Source organism: Oryctolagus cuniculus, chromosome 11 (assembly GCF_051225735.1).
Source record: "Oryctolagus cuniculus isolate XC-2025 breed Fujian yellow rabbit chromosome 11, ASM5122573v1, whole genome shotgun sequence".
NCBI classification, from domain to species: domain Eukaryota; kingdom Metazoa; phylum Chordata; class Mammalia; order Lagomorpha; family Leporidae; genus Oryctolagus; species Oryctolagus cuniculus.
In genome coordinates, this window is record NC_142877.1 from 83,389,636 (window position 1) to 83,410,870 (window position 21,235).

Sequence of the window (21,235 nt, forward strand, 5' to 3'; positions counted from 1 at the left end):
ATCTCTTCCTTAATGTATACCCATGCATTTATGATGTAAGTTTATACAGTTTTGTCCAGTTATTGTTTGAAAGTCAAACTAAATTTTAGTTAGCAAATGTGGGCTTAGCTAATATAACTGAAAATATTTTGAGTTAACATAATAAGATGCATAAAATACTGAAGCCATTCTGGGAAATGTTTACTATCTTGACTCATATGACATTAAAAAAAAAAAAAAAAAACTGGCTCAGTTCCAAAAGTGTAATGTTTGCTATTTTTTAAATTTTCTTAGGTATTGAATTGTAAATTTAAAAGTCCTCTTATACCTAATTCCTTTTGTAAAAAATGAATTTGGGCTACTCCTTGTAGTTCTTTGTGACCCCATTGATGCTCTAATACCCTTCATTAAGTGGACTTGAGGCAGCCGCACTTTGCTTCATGCAAGCTCCAGCTAAAGCCAGCTGTTCTTTGAGCAGCGCTTTTATTAACTTATTTGGGAACTGGGGCATATCTTATTACCCTATTTTCCATTCCTGTCCTGTGCAGCTGTAGCCGATACTTTTCATAACAGCCTTTACATATCAACCTCCTCCCCTATTTTTTTTTTTTTTGGTCTTGTTCTCTTTTGCTCCTCTTTAAGTAAATTTAACATGTTGTGTGCATGCAAAAACCTTTCTTTCTGAAAAGTATTAGAAATGTGTCTGTAGTTGGTATGAAATCACAAAGTTCTTGGAAAAAGCTTATGAATGGTGTGAATATTCTGCAATGTAGCGTAAATCAGTTTAATGAGAACAACACCTCAAATAATATTACATTAATATAGACTTAATTTTAAATCGATGCAATGTAAATAAAAAGAAAGGGATTTGAACATATAGAAGGCCATGCAAATTTTTGTTAGCTTTAACTTGTTGTATTTTATACACAAGGGATGTTCAAAAAGTTTATGGAAAATGTATGTTATTAAAAACTATTCATGAATTTCAAGGGTTTTTTTTTTTTTGCCCAAAAAACCCTTATATTTTAATTCCAATTTTCTCCAAATATTTAGAAATCCCCTCAAATTGCAAGCTCCATACAAAAATGCAAATTTTGAGTGGAAGCTATTTTCTAAGACATGTGTAAGTAGCAGCCACTATAATATTACACACTTTTGTGGTCTACACTGTGGTACAGTTGATTAAGCCACCACAACCTGTATGGGCACCAGTTTGGTTACCAGCTGCTCCACTTCCCATCCTGTTCGCTTTTAATGTGCCTGGGAAAGCAGCAGAAGATGGCCCAAGTCCTTGGACCCCCTGCATCCACGTGGGAGGCCTGGATGAAACTCCTGGCTTCAGCCTGGCCCAGCCCCAGGCATTTCAGCCATTTGGGAAGTGAACCAGCAGATCAAAAATTCTCTCTCTCTTTCCTTCTCTCTAACCCTCTTTTTCTCTCTTTCCTTTTCTCTGTGTCTGCTTTCAAATAAATAACTTTATAAAAATTTATACACTTTCAAAATTCCAGTAAGTAAAATAAAAATGATATCTCTTAGCATGTTACACTGTAGTTTGAATTTTCATTTCAAACATGAATAAATCACAGATTGGTTCTGTGCCAAATACCTTATTAGTAAGAATAGTTAATATAAAATAATGTGTAATATCATGCAAGATAATTCATAATATAATATATGGCTCATAATGAAATCTATACCAGTTAAAGGATAGAATAAAAATTAGTAGCCCAATTTTCTAAAGTTACTAACTAAATTTTAGATATGATTTTTTAAAAACCAGGTTCTATTTCGTATTTTTAAAGCACAATTATGTTAGTGATATTTTTGGAATATAATCTAAATTTCTAAATTTTGCAAAATTCAAAACTGATTTTGTATTTGGGATATGTTTACAGAGAAATGGCTAATTCTGTAAGATATGGTCTTAAAAGTTGATAGGATGCTATCCTCAGACATATTATTGGAAAGAGTCTACAGATTGAACAAGGACAAGCCATCGTTGAAAGTAGCCATTGATATTCTTGGGCTAATCTCAAACTTCCTTCCTAGAATGGAGAAGTGAAAAATACAGCAAAGCTCACAGTTTTATGTTAATAGTTATATTAACATAATAGTTTATGTTAATAGTCTATATTTATAAAATATTCAGAAAGTACCAGGAGATGCACACACACTCAGCACACTTGTGACTTATTTGAATGTTACTACTATATTTTCCTGAGAAAGCTCTTCGCTTTTCATGTTGTTATATTTGCTACTTATGGAAAAGGATACACAGATATACACAGAACTTAAGTGCATCATTCAGTGAGTTTTGACAAATGCCATCATCCATGTAACCACCACCCAGAGAAACAGAACATGCTTCCTGTAGTACGTTTTCCTCTGTGCCCACTGCTCCAGGCCACCACTGTCCTGAATTCATCAGCAGTGGTTAGTTTCAGTTCTCCTTAAACTAGATGTCTGGCATACTTCTTTCAACATCTTTGTGAAACCACAGTTTCAGTAATTGGTTCTTTTATTGTTGTGTCATTTTCCATCACATGAGTATATTTTGTGTGTCTGTTTTCTCTTGGTGGACATGAAAATTGTGTCAAACTGAGTATTATGAATAAAACTGCTTAGATACCTTTGTACAAAACTTTTTTTTGAAATTTCTGGGTCATAGGCTGCTGGTGTTTAACGGTTTAAGATTGTGACAGCTTTGTAAAGTGAATGTACTTTATTACACACCCCCAAAGCAATGTTTGAGACTTATAAATTCTTCTTGTTCTTAGCAGACTTCGCTGTTAACAGTCTTTTTTTTTTTAAGATTTATTTATTTATTTGATAGAGTTGTAGAGAGATCTTCCCTCTGCTGGTTCACTCCCCAGATGACCACAAAGGCCAGGGTTGAGCCAGGAGCATCATCTGGCTCTCCCACATGGGTGGCAGGAGCCCAAACACTTGGGACTTCGGCTGCTGCTTTTCCTAGGCCATTAGCAGGGACCTGGATTGGAAGTGGAGCAGCTGGGACAGCAGCATCACAGGTAGTGATAGCTTTACCAGCTGTGCCACAATGCTGACCCCAGTTACCAGTCTTTTTAATTTAGCCATTATAGTGGTATAAAAGGGTATCCATCTTATTGTAAGTTTAATTTGCATGTCCTTGCTGATTAATGATGTTGAACACTGTCATGTGATTACTGGACACTCGTTGCAGGCAATCCTTGTTTTCCATGGTAGTACAGGACCATAAAATGACCAAACAAGCTTGATTTATGCAGAGCAATCAGAATAATCCACAGGGAAAATTTTAACTGTTTTGACCTTCTATATTTTTGTTGCAACATTTAAACTCTTATTTCTATAATAAATGTATAGGGAAATGAAAAACTTGAATTACTATTTATTAAGTACTCTGTAATTTAAAAGATTGGAAGTATTTCATGTCAGTGTTTAAAAAAAAAAAAAAACAGCTTACCAGGAGTGATTGTTTTCTTTTTCTCCTTGTTTTGACTAGAGTAGAGAGGATGTCTTTTCTAAACCTTGCTGAATAGTTACACTCCTTCAAAAGTGTGGATCAGCCTCCTGCATTTTATCTTTTGCTCCTTCGGAGCTGTGAAAAATCTGACAGCGTTCCCAAAATGCAAGGCTTTTGTTGGCATTACTTCCTTTGGGACACGGTCCGTCAAGCTTTTCATCACCTCCTCCTTTCTTATACGTGTCCCTCAGTTTGCCTCCAGTAAGTTGCCCCGGCTGCACACCTGAAGTTTCTTGAACAGCAGCAATGTCAGCTATTTGTTGTAAAATTCCATTTGCGTTTGCCTCAGTTTTACTTCCAGCACTATCACTCCTGCTGCTATGCTGCCATCTCTGCTGTATATCCACAATACTGTATGACTTCATGTGAAATGTGCAAATTTTACAGCAGTATGGTTTCATCTGTTTCTTCATATTTTGTATGGTGATTGTCATGCATTTGGCAACTACATATAAGGGTATATCACAAAGTTTGTGGAAAACTAGAATTAAAAATGCTTATTTTGGGAGATGGCGCTGTGGCTCTGTGAGTTAAAGCCATGGCCTACAGATTCGGCATCCCATAGGGGTGCCAGTTCGAGTCCCAACTGTTCAACTTCCAATCTCTGTTACCCTCTCTCTCTGTAACTCTGCCTTTCAGATAAATAAATAAATCTTTAGAAATGCTTATTTTGGTATAAAAAATTCTTAAAATCTATGCATAGATTTTTCACCATATATATTTATCTTGAAATTTTTGGGGATCCCCCGTATGCATTGAATGGATTTCAAAGAGTTTATGTTAATGTATACTATCCATACCACAATTTATTTTATCATTTTTACTTATACAGCTAGTAGATTATTGCATATTAAGAAAATTTCTTAAAATTTTGATATTGTTTACTTCTGTAGTCATCAGTTATATCCATATCATTTCCCTATTTGCTGCAGAACTTTCTTTAGCATTTCTTGTAGTTTGGATATGCTGATATCAAATTATCTCAGATTTTACTTATAGTAAAAACAAATACTATATCATATTAATAATAACCAAAATAATAAATATTTTTCTTTGAAGGGTATTTTCACCGCATATAAAACTGGGATGTCTGTTTTTTCCTTTCTCTGTGAATTTGATTATATCATTCATTTGTATTCTGGCATCCATTATTTCTAATGCGATGTGGACTGCTATTTGTATCATTAGGCTTTAGATGTGAACTGTGGTCTTTTTTTCACATTCTTCAAAAATCTTTATCTTTTAAACAATTTTTTTTTTGACTGGCAGAGTTAGACAGTGAGAGAGAGAGACAGAAAGGTCTTCCTGCCGTTGGTTCACTCCCCAAATGGCCGCTACGGCCGAAGCACTGTGCTGATCTGAAGTCAGGAGCCAGGTGCTTCCTCCTGGTCTCCCATGCGGGTCCAGGGCCCAAGCACTAGGGCCATCCTCCACTGCACTCCCGGGCCACAGCAGAGAGCGGGACTGGAAGAGGAGCAACCCAGATAGAATCCGGCACCCCGACAGGGACTAGAACCTGGAGTACCGGCGCCGCAGGTTTAGGATTAGCCAAGTGAGCTGCAGCACCGGCCCTTTTAAACAATTTGACAATGATATGGCTACTGTGGTTTCATTGCATTTTTATTGCTGTGGATTCACTGATTCTTTTTTGTATTTGTAAATTAATATTTTCCAAGTTTTAAGAATTACATTTTCAGGGCCTGTGCTGTGGCACAGCGGGTTAAAGCCCTGGCCTGAAGCACTGGCATCCCATATGGGCACTGGTTCAAGACCTGGCTGCTCCACTTCTGATCCAGCTCTCTGCTATGGCCAGGGAAAGCTGCACCCACATAAGAGACCTGGAGGAAGTTCCTGGCTCCTGGCTTTGGATCTGCTCAGCTCCGGCCGCTGCAGCCATCTGGGGAGTGAACCAGCAACTAGAAGACCTCTCTCACTGTCTCTACCTCTATCTTTGAAATAAATAAAATAAATCTTAAAAAAAAAAGAATTACATTTTCATTTTTCTGGCCCTTTATCATTATCTGAACCTTATGGAACTCCAGTAACATACTTGTTTAGGTTATCCTTTAAATGACTGAGCCTCTCTATTTCTTTTTCTTTGTTCTTCTGGTTGGAGTTTTATTGATTTGTCATCAAATTCACTGGCTTTGCTGTAGTATTCTATATTCTGGTGTTAAGTAATTTTTTAATTAATTTTAATTTGAGTAAGTAAGTAATTTTTTAATCTGGTGCTAAGTGAGTATTTTTCAGATATTGTGTTTTTAAATTTGACATTTTTCATTTGGTTCTGTTTTATTTCCCTTTACTGAAATTCCTTATTTTCTAATTATGATTCACATTTTTCTATTAATTCAAATATGTTTATATTAGTGTCTTTAAAGTAATTTTCTGTTAGTTCTTAGATCATGGTTTATCCTGTGATGTTTCTGCTGACCACTTTTCCTCTTGACTTTGAGTTACCTTTTCTGTCTCTAGTAATTTTCTTAGCTGTCTAGTAGTTTTTAAACTTATGCTGGACATTGTTAGTGCTGTTTCATAGACACTCTGGAGAGTGTTGACTTTTGTTCTAACAAGCAATTAAATTATTGAATAAGTATTTTATGGATTTGTGATTTAATGCATTGCTTTGATTCCACCCTTATTAATGGGGTGAAATTCTTAGTTCTAGGAAATAGGGCAAATCAAAGTTATGGCCCTTATGGGGTTTTGATATGAAGTGTGAGCTGTTTACCAATCTCTGAGTTTGGTGTAATTTAAATCCAAAACTCTGTCTCCTTTGCATTGAGAGGTAGCTAACATTTTTTCTTGGGCTTTGAGCTAGTATTTTTTCTCTTGTGCTCCTTGTATTCTCAATAATACATATATAATTATGATGTTAGACAAGGATTTCAGGGTACCTTTGACAATGATATGGCTACTGTGGTTTTCATTGCATTTTCATTGCTGTGGATTCACTGATTCTTTTTTGTATTTGTAAATTAATATCATATTTGTATCATGATTTGTATCATATTTGTATCATATTTGAACCAAAGTTTGTGTATAACTTTCTGTGACTCTTCTTTTCCAACTACTGCTGCAACTCCAGTCTCTGTTTTCTTTTCTGATAGCTCAAGCCAGTAGATTGTTTTGTTTCTCTCTTCCCTTGAGATTCTACTTCTTATCTGCAAGAAGGTTAATTTGATACAAACTATAAGCATATCAATGTCTTCCAAACTTACTATGCTCTGGGGTTGAAATATTTTAGTGTACATTTTCAGGTGCTTTTGAAAAATTGACTTTTCCAAAATATGAATTTTTTTTGACAGGCAGAGTGGATAGTGAGAGAGAGAAAGACAGAGAGAAAGGTCTTCCTTTGCCGTTGGTTCACCCTCCAATGGCTGCCGCGGCCAGTGCATCGCGCTGATCCGAAGCCAGGAGCCAGGTGCCTCCTCCTGGTCTCCCATGCGGGTGCAGGGCCCAAGCACTTGGGCCATCCTCCACTGCACTCCCGGTCCACAGCAGAGAGCTGGCCTGGAAGAGGGGCAACCAGGACAGAATCTGGCGCCCCGACCGGGACTAGAACCCGGTGTGCCGGTGCCGCTAGGTGGAGGATTAGCCTATTGAGCCGTGGCCCCGGCCCAAAATATGAATTTGAACTTCCTTGTGATTTTTGCAAAAATTCTGGTGACACCAAGCATTCTTGTTTATTATAGCTCTGATGAACATTTCGTGATGGCTATAAAGAAGGGTTTAAATTGATCATTAGATATTTTTATTCTTAAACATCTTTTGGGAACCAGGAATTTTCATTGCTGGATGCTTTGCTCAACACATTCTCCAATATCAATTATCCTTTGAACTTTTCTCCTGTAATGAGTGTCTCTGTGTGTGTGTGGGTGTGTCTGTGTCTGTGTGTCTTTCTTTCTCTTCCATCTCATGAAATCCCTGAAAAACCCAATACTTTATTCTTTATCATAGGTCTTTTTTAAAAATTTATACCCAAGATTTCTCTTTTATATTTTAATAAATAAAAGTTTCCTGTAGAGCTATAGCTATAATCTTTAGAAGATAAAAATTGTTTTTAAGTAAGATCCATTTACAGTCAGCAAGGGTGACACTTTTCTTCTTAAAATTCATTTGTCCATCCCTTCATCCATGCATCTGTCTACCCATTCATTAATTTTTTTTATTTTTTAAATAAATATTTATTAAGTATCAGCCTTTTTTACCTTTTCTGTGTCAGTGTCCATTAACTATTGATGAGAGATTCAGTTCTTCATCATTCTCTGTTCTGATGTTATAAATTACCCTCAACTGCTTATTGACTCATGAATTTAACTGCCTATATGTATAGCTATTTCTGAATTGGTTTTACCTGATCTCTTATGTGAACATAACTTCTCCCAAGACAACTCTATTGATCCATGGTAATGCATAATACTAACATGTTTATATTCATTTACATGTGAATCCATAGAAAGTAGCATGTCTTTTTAATTTCCTCATCACTGTCAGTAGGTCAATTTGGTCTCCAGAAGTTATAGGAAAGGTCCTAACAGACAATTATGTTCTCTGATTACTTTCTTAAGAACTATTTGAGATAAACTAATTCAAATCAAGTTGTTATTTCATATTTTTATGTGATGACTTTCTGTATAGACCTGTCATAACTAATGACTGTATAAATCAAGTTACCTCCATTTTTCTTTATAATGAAAGTTACTTATTTTTTCCTAAAAGTTTTACCAAAGTTTCACAATATACTTTTGTATTCAATAATACTAGGTGTAAAGATCAAAATTATAGCTAATTCTACAGAACTTTGGGCCCCAGAATATATATGCTTTGGAACATATACTTAAAATTTTACCAAGTATTAGTCCTATTTATGGGTAATTTCTTAGTTCTCTTTCATGCAAGTGAAATAAACTTCTATTATAAGATTTTTTTAAAGATTTATATATGGCCAGCACTGTGGCATAGTGGGTAAAGCCACCAGCTGTGGTGCCAGCGACCCATATGAACTCGGTTCAAGACCTAGCTGCTCCACTTCCAATCCAGCTCTATGCTATGGCCTGGGAAAGCCATAGAAGATGCCCCAAATCCTTGGCCCCCTTCATCCATGTGGGAGACCTGCAGGAAGCTCCTGGCTCCTGGCTTCGGATTGGCTCAACTTCTGCTGTTGCGGCTATTTGGGGAGTGAAGCAGCAGATGGAAGACCTCTCCCCCCAACCCCTTCTCTCCCCCTCCCCACCTCTGCCTCTCTGTAACTCTGACTTTGAAATAAAATAATGATTTTAAAAGAAAGGCAGGCAAAAAAAGATTTATTTATTTATTTGAAAGGCAGAGTTATACAGAGAGAGGAGGGACAGAGAGAGAGGTCTTCCATCTGCTAGTTCACTCTCCAGTTCACCACAACAGCCGGAGCTGCGCCAATGTGAAGCCAGGAGCTTCTTCTGGGTCTCCCACGTGGGTGCAGGGCCCAAGCACTTGGACCGTCTTCTACTGCCTTCCCAGACCATAGCAGAGAGCTGGGTGGGATTTGGGATGCCCCCACTGCAGGCAGCAGCTTTACCCACTATGCCACAGCGACAGGCCCTGGAGAAAACATTTTATCAAAAGTGTTTGAGAATTATTTCACACACCTACATTGAAAGACTTTATAAAAGAGAGCCAAGTTTAATATGTGCACTATTTACTATGTAAGGATGTTGCTGAAGACAGTGTTCATTAGATTACATGGTGTCTTCTTTTCTTCATTTTCAGGAGACCTATGTCTTTGATTTCTTTTTTTTTCTCAGTAAATTTCTCTTTTATTAATATAAATGTGGAGAGGATTTTGATTCCATCTAGTAATGTTGCTTTTGGTTTTTTTTATTTATTTTTTAACTTTTATTTAATGAATATAAATTTCCAAAGTACAGCTTATGGATTACAATGGCTTCCCCCCCATAACATCCCTCCCACCCGCTACACTCACCTTTCCCACTCCCTCTCCCCTTCCATTCACATTAAGATTCATTTTCGATTCTCTTTATATACAGAAGATCAGTTTAGCCTACATTAAGTAAAGATTTCAACAGTTTGCTCCCACACAGAAACATAAAGTGAAAAATACTGTTTGAGTACTAGTTATAGCATCAAATCTCAATGTACAGCACACTAAGGACAAAGATCCTACATGAGGAGTAAGTGCACAGTGACTCCTGTTGTTGACTTTACAAATTGACACTCTTGTTTATGGCATCAGTAATCACCCTAGGCTCTTGTCATGAGCTGCCAAGGCTATGGAAGCCCCCTGAGTTCACCGACTCTGATCATATTTAGACAAGGTCCTAGTCAAAGTGGAAGTTCTCTCCTCCCTTCAGAGAAAGGTACCTCCTTCTCTGATTCTCTGATGACCTGTTCTTTTTTTTTTTTTTTTTTTTACATATGAGATGTCACTTTCCAATTTTTTTACTTTTTTTTTTTTTTATCTTTTATTTAATGAATATAAATTTCCAAAGTACGACTCATGGGTTACAATGGCTTCCCCCCCCATACCGTCCCTCCCACCAACAACCCTCCCCTTTCCCACTCCCTCTCCCCTTCCATTCACATCAAGATTCATTTTCGATTATCTTAATATACAGAAGATCAGCTTAGTATACCTTAAGTAAGTATTTCAACAGTTTGCTCCCACACAGAAACATAAAGTGAAAAATAATAGATGATTTTTTTAAAATGATGATGAAATCAGATCCGACCTATTGTCATGTTTAATCCCAGTGAGAGTCAAGTTGGGAATTGAAAATTTCTTTCTTTTTTTTTTTTTTTCTTTTTTTTTTTACAGAAGATCAGTTTAGTGTACATTAAGTAAAGATTTCAGTCGTTTGCACCCCCATAGAAACACAAAGTGAAATATACTGTTTGAGTACTCGTTATAGCATTAAGCCTCAGTGTACAGCACGTTAAGGACGGAGATCCTACATGAGGAGTAAGTGCACAGTGACTCCTGTTGTTGACTTTACCAATTGACACTCCTGTTTATGGCATCAGTAATCTCCCTATGCACCAGTTATGAGTTTCCAAGGCTATGGAAGCCCCTTGAGTTCTCCGACTCTTATCTTGTTTAGACACGGTCATAATCAAAGTGGAGGTTCTCTCCTCCCTTCAGAGAAAGGCACCTCCCTCTTTGAAGACCTGTTCTTTCCACTGGGATCTCACTCACAGAGATCTTTTTGCCAGAGTGTCTTGGCTTTCAATGCCTGAAATACTCTCATGGGCTTTTCAGCCAGATCCGAGTGCCTTTAGGGCTGATTCTGAGGCCAGAGTGCTATTTAGGACATCCGCCATTCTATGAGTCTGCTGAGTATCTCACTTCCCATGTTGGATCACTCTCCCCTTTATTTATTCTATCGGTTGGTGTTAGCAGATACTAGACCTGTTTTTGTGCTCCCTTTGAGTCTTAGTCCTTTCATTATGATCAATTGTGAACTGAAATTGATCACTTGGAGTAGTGAGATGGCATTGGCACATGCCACCTTGATGGGATTGAATTGGAATCCCCTGGTATGTTTCCAACTCTACCAATTGGGGCAAGTCAGCCCGAGCATGTCCCAAATTATACATCTCTTCCCTCTCTTATTCCCACTCTTATGTTTAACAGGGATCACATTTCGGTTAATTTTCAACACTTAAGAATAACTGTGTGATAATTACAGAATTAAACCAGTCATATTAAGTAGAACAGACAAAAAAAAATACTATGAGGGATAATGTATTAAGTTGTCCATTAGCAGTCAGAGCTATGCTGATCAAGTCACCATTTCTCATAGTGTCCATTTCACTTCAGGAGGTTTCCTTTTTGGTGTTGAGTCAGTTGTCACCGATCAGGGAGAACATATGGTATTTGTCCCTTTGGGACTGGCTTACTTCACTCAGCATGATGTGTTCCAGATTCCTCCATTTTGTTGCAAATGACTGGATTTCGTTGTTTCTTACTGCGGTATAGTACTCTAAAGAATACATATCCCATAATTTCTTTATCCAGTCTACCGTTGATGGGCATTTAGGTTGGTTCCAGGTCTTGGCTATTGTGAATTGTGCTGCAATAAACATTAGGGTGCAGACCGCTTTTTTGTTTATCAATTTAAACTCCTTTGGGTAAATTCCAAGGAGTGGGATGGCTGGGTCGAATGGTAGGGTTATATTCAGGTTTCTGAGGAATCTCCAGACTGATTTCCATAGTGGCTTGACCAGTTTGCATTCCCACCAACAGTGGGTTAGTGTCCCTTTTCCCCCACATCCTCGCCAGCATCTGTTGTTGGTAGATTTCTGTATGTGAGCCATTCTAACCGGGGTGAGGTGAAACCTCATTGTGGTTTTGATTTGCATTTCCCTGATTGCTAGTGACCTTGAACATTTTTTCATGTGCCTGTTGGCCATTTGGATTTCCTCTTTTGAAAAATGTCTATTGAAGTCCTTGGCCCATCTCTTAAGTGGGTTGTTGGTTTTGTTTTTGTGGAGTTTCTTGATCTCTTTGTAGATTCTGGTTATTAACCCTTTATCTGTTGCATAGTTTGCAAATATTTTTTCCCATTCTGTCGGTTGTCTCTTCACTCTCCTGACTGTTTCTTTTGCAGTACAGAAACTTCTCAATTTGATGCAATCCCAATAGTTGATTTTGGCTTTGACTGTCTGTGCCTCCCGGGTCTTTTCCAGAAATTCTTTACCTGTGCCAATATCTTGAAGGGTTTCTCCAATGTTCTCTAATAACTTAATGGTGTCAGGACGAAGATTTAGGTCTTTAATCCACGTTGAGTGGATTTTTGTGTAAGGTGTAAGGTAGGGGTCTTGCTTCATGATTCTGCACGTGGAAATCCAGTTTTCCCAGCACCATTTATTGAATAGACTGTCCTTGTTCCAGGAATTAGTTTTAGATCCTTGATCAAATATAAGTTGGCTGTAGATGTTTGGGTTGATTTCTGGTGTTTCAATTCTGTTCCATTGGTCTATCCATCTGTTTCTGTACCAGTACCATGCTGTTTTGATTACAACTGCCCTGTAGTATGTCCTGAAGTCTGGTATTGTGATGCCTCCGGCTTTGTTTTTGTTGTACAAGATTGCTTTAGCTATTCGAGGTCTCTTGTGCCTCCATATGAATTTCAGCATCATTTTTTCTAGATCTGCGAAGAATGTCTTTGGTATCTTGATTGGGATTGCATTGAATCTATAAATTGCTTTTGGGAGAATGGACATTTTGATGATGTTGATTCTTCCAATCCATGAGCATGGAAGATTTTTCCATTTTTTGGTATCCTCTTCTATTTCTTTCTTTAAGGTTTTGTAATTTTCATCGCAGAGATCTTTAACGTCCTTGGTTAAGTTTATTCCAAGGTATTTGATTGTTTTTGTAGCTATTGTGAATGGGATTGACCTTAGCAGCTCTTTCTCAGTCATGGCATTGCTTGTGTATACAAAGGCTGTTGATTTTTGTGCATTGATTTTATATCCTGCCACTTTGCCAAACTCCTCTATGAGTTCCAATAGTCTCTTAGTAGAGTTCTTTGGATCCTCTAAGTACAGAATCATATCGTCTGCAAAGAGGGATAGTTTGACTTCTTCCTTCTTGATTTGTATTCCTTTGATTTCTTTTTCTTGTCTGATGGCTCTGGCTAAAACTTCCAGAACTATGTTAAATAGCAGTGGTGAGAGTGGGCATCCCTGCCTGGTGCCAGATTTCAGTGGAAATGCTTCCAACTTTTCCCCATTCAATAGGATGCTGGCTGTGGGTTTTTTATAAATTGCTTTGATTATATTGAGGAATGTTCCTTCTATACCCAATTTGCTTAGAGTTTTCATCATGAAAGGGTGTTGAATTTTATCAAATGCTTTCTCTGCATCAATTGAGATAATCATATGGTTTTTCTTTTGCAGTCTGTTAATGTGGTGAATCACATTGATTGATTTGCGAATGTTGAACCATCCCTGCATACCAGGGATGAATCCCACTTGGTCTGGGTGGATGATTTTCCTGATGTGTTGTTGTATTCTATTGGCCAGAATTTTATTGAGGATTTTTGCGTCTATGTTCATCAGGGATATTGGTCTGTAATTTTCTTTCAGTGCTGCATCTTTCTCTGGCTTAGGGATTAAGGTGATGCTGGCTTCATAGAAAGAATTTGGGAGGATTCCCTCTTTTTCGATTGTTCTGAATAGTTTGAGAAGAAATGGGATTAGTTCTTCTTTAAATGTCTGGTAGAATTCAGCGGTGAATCCATCTGGTCCTGGGCTTTTCTTTGTTGGGAGGGCCTTTATTACTGTTTCAATTTCTGTTTCAGTTATGGGTCTATTTAGGTTTTCGATGTCTTCATGGTTCAATTTAGGTAGGTTGCATGTGTGATGACCTGTTCTTTCCACTGGGATCTCACTCGCAGAGATCTTTCATTTGTTTGTTTTTTTTTTTTTTTTTTTTCCCCCCCCAGAGTGTCTTGGCTTTCCATGCCTGAAATTCTCTCATGGGCTTTTCAGCCGGATCCGCATGCCTTAAGGGCTGATTCTGAGGCCAGAGTGCTGTTTAGGACATCTGCCATTCTATGGGTCTGCTGTGTATCTCACTTCCCATGTTGGATCGTTCTCTCCCTTTTTGATTCTATCAGCTAGTATTTGCAGACACTAGTCTTGTTTATGTGATCCCTTTGGTTCTTAGTCCTATCATTATGATCAATTGTGAACAGAAATTGATCACTGGGACTAGTGAGATGGCATTGGTACATGCCACCTTGATGGGATTGAATTGGAATCCCCTGGTATGTTTCTAACTCTACCGTTTGAGGTAAGTCAGCTTGAGCATGTCCCGAATTGCACATCTCTTCCCTCTCTTATTCCCACTCTTACATTTAACAGCGATCATTTTTCAGTTAAGTTTCAGCACTTAAGAAGAATTGTGTATTGATTACAGTATTCAACCGAAAGTATTAAGTAGAACAAACAAAAAAAAATACTAAGAGGGATAACATATTAAGTTGTGTCTTTGATTTCAAAACTTGAAATTATTATTTTTTGTCCCATTACTTTGTCTTTATTTATGATCACAGAGATTTACAATCCTGATTTGCTTTTTTTATTGTTTGTTATAGCACTCAGAGCCAAATGCAACCTACATTTTTGTTTATTAACCTAATATCTGGAACCATTCAGTTTTTTATTTCTGTTTTATCTCTACCTAGTAATCATCATATTCCACCAATATCTCTTTGTATTTTAAAGATGCATTTTTAATGATTTTTTGTATTCTATATTGTATTTCACATATATAATATCTAACCACTTCCCTTCAAATTTACCTTCCATAATAACAAGATATATTAAGGTTCGGATTTTCTTTAAGGTCACACATCACCTACTAATCTCCATCAATTGTATTCTGTTGTCTGTAGAGTAAACATAATCTAAAATTCTCTCTCAAATTTCTACTAGCTCTCTCAAAAAAACTGTACCTGATAGCCTTTTTTTCCCCTTAATATTCCTTGGGTTATTTTTCTTTAGTCTAGCATACCACTCCACTCTTGACAAACATTTTGTTGACATTTTTATCTGTCCCCATGCTCATCCTACTTGAACATCTCTCTTCCACATCTCTACTGAGTTACAAATTTTTCTTCTGATTACAACTTCTAGATCTTCTCCCTCCAATGAGCTTTTCCTGCTGTTATCACATATTTGGGGTTGAGCTGGTTATATATAAGCTATATATATAGTTCAGCTAATAGAATATATATTATATACATATTTCACACTATTATATATACACACACATACAAGAATTTACACATTAAGGTTCTTCTTCTTTTTTTTTTTTTTCTTGACAGGCAGAGTTAGACAGTGAGAGAGAGAGACAAAAAGGTCTTCCTCCCATTGGTTCGCCCCCAAAATGGCCGCTATGGCTGGCGCACTGTGCCTATCTGAAGCCAGGAGCCAGGTGCTTCCTCCTGGTCTCCCATGCAGGTCCAGGACCCAAGCACTTGGGCCATCCTCCTCTGCCTTCCCAGGTCATAGCAGAGAACTGGACTGGAAGAGGAACAACCGGGACAGAACCAGCACCCCGACTGGGACTAGAACCCAGTGTGCTGGCGCCGCAGGCAGAGGATTAGCTTAGTGAGCCGTGGCACTGGCCTACACCTTAAGATTCTTAACACACCCATAACATTCAGTGTGAATGTACAGTAAATAGTGTTGATTTAACTCATTAGTGCTGAACTTGTATCTGCAGTGCTGAAATGTGCTTTGCACTTTTCAGGAACTTCAAGTATTACATTGAGTTATACGTGTTAGTGTTATCAAACTGTACTTTTGTTTGTGCTTAGATTATATTTATGTACCTAGTATTTTTAAAATGTAGATTATTTAAAATCTCCAGAAAGAGAACTATTTATTATAAGCTGGAAAAGATTATATTGATACTCTTGTAAGGCTTATAATACATAAATATAAATTTTGAGATTTCTGTTTTGCTTAACAAATAGAGTATATGTGTTTGAAGATCAAAATAAATAGTAGTAAATAAAATAAATAATGAAACTTGGTCTTCCATGTTAGTGTACTTAACCAGGATCAGAATCCTACCAAGAGAGGCTGCTAATATTCAGAAGTTAATACAAAACTACTTTGTATATACATTTCATATTCTTAATGGAATATACTAAAGAGTCACCAAAAACTGGCATGCATTTAAAAGTGTAACAAATCTTTATAGGGATTTGCTGACCCTCATTTCAACTGTGATAAAAGTGTTTCACCAGAAAGAATAATTTATGAATAAAAAAGTAATTTACTGAATACCTTGGCAGTTAATGTTGATCGCTTCATCACAGTTCAGTCATGTTTAGAAAATCTAAGCAAGCTGTGTGATTACTCCAGGAAGCATGGAATGATGTGTTCAAATTAGTACCATCTGTGGATAGAAAAAAGTTTGAGGTTTTTAGTCATTCTTAAAGAATGGAAATCTGATTCTCCATGCTAAAATGAGTGTAATCCTTTTTGTATCTGTAATTCAATAGGGTAGTTGCCTTGAAATAGTGTAGTTCAACACACAGTTCATCAAAAGAGAAGATACTGGATATGAAAGAAGGTTACTGCTGGTCACTTATGAGTACTTCTGAGGTTGCCTTGTTGAAAAAAAGTCTATGAGTTGCATTATATATTTGGTCTCAGATCAGATTTATCATTCATCTTTCTAAATGAATTTGATTGAAAAATGTGGATTATGTTTTGTACCACATGAAAAAAATCAAAGGACTGTTTCTATGAACCATAATTTATTCACTTAGTCAACAAATAGTACCCATTACAGAGCCTGTTACATGAGAAGCAACTGAAATTATTGTTACACTTCCCATGGCCAGGTTAAGAACAACTATAGCCTAGATCCTGTTTCTTTGTCAAGTTATGGTGCTTCTCTTTTTAAACACTTTCTTCCCTGAGAAACTTATTTGGAAAATACCAGAGTCTGTGATTCAGCTGAAGAATATTCTGATGCTACAAAATTTGTCATTAAAGTCTTTCCTAAAATCTGACCATTGGTGGAAAAAATGTTGGTCAGAGTCGTGGACATCTAATCATTGTTTGGATGGGAAGTGGGAAGGGAGGACTCCTCTACCTTCTCTAGTACATTTGCTCAGGGATGTGTCCCTTGTTCTTCCCACTTCTAACAGCTTAGCAACTCCTATAGAAAGAAGTTTATTTTGTTTACCCAGAAACCTTTTATTTAAGGTATGCACACTTCATTTCATAGGTACAACTTTAGGTACATTGCGCTTCTTCACACCATACCCATCCTCCCACCCTTCTTCCTCCTCCCTATCCTATTCCCATTCTTATTTTTCAGTAAGATCTGTTTCCAATTGACTTTGTACACTTAAGATTAACTCTATACTAAGTAAAGAGTTCAACATGGAAGAATGGTTGGTGGAGGAACCCAAAGGAAAGGAAGTGACTGGACCACACTGCCTGGCTCCCAAGGAGATAGTGCAGAGTGTAGGATTTTAATGAAAGCAAAAAGCAGTATAAAACTTCCCAAATATCTCCACTGCAATTTGAATGAAACTAAAAGTCTTGACTCAGGTCTAGAGGACTCAAAATTATGTCATTCTGGTCTTCATCTCCACTTTTCTCTATTTTGATATATCACCTTATTGACCCAGGAGTGTTACTATGTGCCTTGCTTTCTTTTCTCTCGGGGTTTTAATATACCCTGATGTTTTTCATCCAGAAAGCTACTTGTTGTTCTTCTGATCTGTGATGAAAGTATAAGGAAAGCATTTACTCACCATCTTTCCAAATCAAGTCTCCAGCTGTACCCTCTGTTCCTTTGCTTATATGTTCCAAAAATATTTCCTACATGACTATTTTATTCTAAGCATTAGTATAGACTCTGGAAGATAGAACCTGAATCTAGATTGATGTTTTTATATGTACATAACCTAAAGATTCATATTTTGCTGTGTTTGTAACATTTTGAATTTATTTTTTAAAGACTAATATGCTATAATTTTAATGAGCTATGATTATTTTAAAGTTTACTGTGTGTGAATGAAATTGATATCTTGGGGCTGGCACCATGGCATAGCAGGTTAAGCTAAAGCCTGCAGCACCAGGAACCCATATTGGCATCGGTTCAAGTCCTGGCTCCTCCACGTCCAATCTGACTCCCTGCTAATGCACTTGGGAAAGCAGCAGAGGATGGTCTAGGTCCTTGGGCTTCTGCACTTAAATGGGAGACCTTGAAGAAGCTTCTGGTTTTGGCCTGGCCCAGCGCTGGCCATTGCAGCCATTTCAGGAATGAACCAGCAGATGGAAAATTCTCTCTCTCTCTCTCGCTGGATGTGTGTGTGTGTGTGTGTGAGTGTGTCTGTGTGTATGTGTGTCTTTATTTCTCTATAAACCTGCCTTTCAAATAAATAAATCTTTAAAGAGAGAGAGAAACCAATATCTTTTCATTTTGTTATTGTTTGTAGCTCTTGCCTATATTCCTGCTGAACTGTGGTCATTTTGCTTTTACTTGCAGAACCAGTGGTGCATTAAGCCTTTGACTATAATGTAAATTAAAAACATACTAACTCAAAAACAATTTTATTTGAAAGGCAGATGCAGAGATACACAGAAAGAGACAGAGACAATGACAAAGACAGTCAGAAATCTGTCTGCTGAATCATTCTCCAAATACAACCAAAGCCAGGATACCAGAATTCAGTGTGTGTCTCCCACGTTGTTGGCATGGACTCACACACTTGAGTCATCATCTGTTGTCTCCCAAGGGGTGCATTTGCAGGAAGCTGGATCAGAGTGGAGGATTCAGAATGCAAAGAAGGCACACCAGTGTGGAATGGCAGTATACTAAGAGACAACTGCTGCCTTAAATCCCTCCCCAGTAGATTTCTAATTTTGATTGGGAGACAAAAGCAAAATCTTTCTAGATCTGTGGCATAAGATGTTGTAGTGAAGTGGAAATGAACCTCGATTGTGCCTGTTTTGGGTTGCTTTTCAGTGCAGAGCTAAGATTTACAGGAAAGTAGACATCAGTTCAACATAATGAATATTGTACAAATAGAGCTACCTGAAAAAAACGTAAAGGGTTTCAAGTTTTTTAGTATTCCTTTGCGTTATATGCTTAAGCAGAGGCTTTGTAATGAGTGATTGGTAATTTTATAGAGGAAAGTCTATAAATCATCCCAAACTTGTTGGCTTATGACAAAGTCATTTATGAGCTCATAGATCAGTAGGTCAGAAACCCAGGCATGCTGTGCCCATCGTCTCACAAGCTAAAATCAAGTTGTCAATCAACTACATTTCCTTGTGGAATTCAGTGTCTTCCAAGCTCACATAACTGTGACAGAACTTAGTTCCTTGCAATTGTAGCTAGACCTGAGACCCCCATTTCCTGATTGACTCTTACCCACAAGCTGCTAGTATACATTATTTATCAAGACGTCTCCTTCTTCAAAGCCAGGAATGGGGAAACTAGTACATTGATCCATCTCTTGCTTCCAACCTCTTACTTCCCCTTCTGTAATCAGTCGAAGAAAACATTCTGCTTTTAAGACTCTTGTTATAAAATCAACTGGATATAAATGTTAATGTAAACTGATTTGTAGTAATTATGGCAACAAAATTCCTTCCCATTTGTACATAGGTGAGTATTTGGTTAAATAACCAGCAATCGTGTGAACACAGGACTGGGAATGGTAGAGGTCACCTACAGACACACAGATAAAGAAAAGCAGAACTTGAGAATCTCTGAGCTTTAGATTCTGAGATTCTATGATTTTTCTCTTGTTTTTCCTTATGGATTCAACCTCCCAAATCTAAAAAAATAACTTACTTCCTATTGTTACCAACTTATTTCTTTTTCCCTGGACAAATCCATGAATTTTGGTGGTCTATGAATTTTTCCTGTTGTGTGATAACTAGACTGTACTTGATAAACTGTACTCCTGAACATCGCATTCTGATACCTTTGATAGTTCTCCATTGTCTGAAAAGCTATTTACACGCTCCTCTGATGCCTAAGGCCCTCAGGCAGTTACTCAGCCTCTCTATTACTGCCAACATGGATTATAAGCTACAAACCTAGCTCATATCATTCCCTCTTCTTGGCCCTCTCTATTGCAGATAATGACATTCCATCTCGTATGCCATGACTCCTCTGAAAACCTTTCATGAACCCCAAGTCACTCATTGCTCTATGCTTTAGGTTGCACTACTTGGAAACTACATCTTTTTATTTTCTGAGTTCAAATTTAGTGACCAAGGAACTTGAATAAGTTATAGATATTCTACTTTTTAATCAGGTCTATGACTTCTTCTATAAATGTAAAATTTTCTTAAAAAATAATATTTTCTGTAACTGCTTTTGTTCATGAAAGATGAAGATGAAAGAGGGTGTTGTAAATAGTATACTAAGTGTTTTATTTGTAAAGTTCAATTAGATATAGTGAGATTTGATGATGAGAGTACTTGAAAACAGTAATTAAATTAAATATTACTTGAAATTATTTAAGTTGTTTTCATTACATTAGACTTTCTCTCCACTTTCAGTTTTGGGCAAATGTGAAGGTCATCAGAAAGTTCATGAAAAATAAGTATTATGAAAATTCTGCATTAATTTCAAAACTTTTCTACACTAAAATTAAGTTCTTTTAATTCCATTTTTCTGTGGATGTTTTAGAAATATCTGACATAGAAGCTAAAACTTAGGCCATTCTGTAAACTTTTGAGAGGAAATCCAAATTTTCAACTCAAGTCCTGAACTCTGTCTACTAGACTCTAGGCTCAAGCATTCATTTACCATTTGGTGCCTCCTGTTGGGTGCAGAGAGGCAGTTTCAAAGTTAACCTCCTCAGAATACATGCTTACTCTTTCTCCCTCCAGAGGTATCGCTCTTGATTATGAGTGACCTCACATTTCTGTTCCCTTCATCCCCAGACTTCAGGTCTTTCCTTTACTCCTCCTAGTCACACCTCACATGTCACCCATCAGCAGATCCTTCCAACTCGCCTTCAGAGTATATTCAGGATCTGAATGCCTCTGGTTACTTCTGCTGTATCTTGGGCCGGTTCACCATGATTCTGGCACTCACATTGCCATAATCTATTAGTCAGCCTCCTGGTTTCCATCTTTGTCTCCCCTCAGTCTATTCTGAACGTAGCAGCTTGCGTGATTCTGTGAAAGCATACGTTAGAAGTTGTCACTGCCCTGCACTGGTGAAAGCCG

At 37.4% G+C, this 21,235-nt stretch overlaps 1 protein-coding gene and 1 long non-coding RNA gene across 3 annotated transcripts in view; one reads left to right on the forward strand and one right to left on the reverse strand.

The window, feature by feature from the left end:
* The window catches only part of PTPRQ (protein tyrosine phosphatase receptor type Q), a 226,715-nt gene that overhangs the window by 100,637 nt on the left and 104,843 nt on the right, over window positions 1-21,235 (forward strand). The gene's annotated exons all lie outside the window — the stretch shown is intronic.
* The window catches only part of LOC149123551 (uncharacterized), a 203,075-nt gene that overhangs the window by 30,669 nt on the left and 151,171 nt on the right, over window positions 1-21,235 (reverse strand). Inside the window, exon 3 of the long non-coding RNA XR_016216209.1 lies at window positions 16,307-16,418. This is a non-coding gene — a long non-coding RNA (uncharacterized LOC149123551). The remainder of the gene's footprint in view (window positions 1-16,306; window positions 16,419-21,235) is intronic.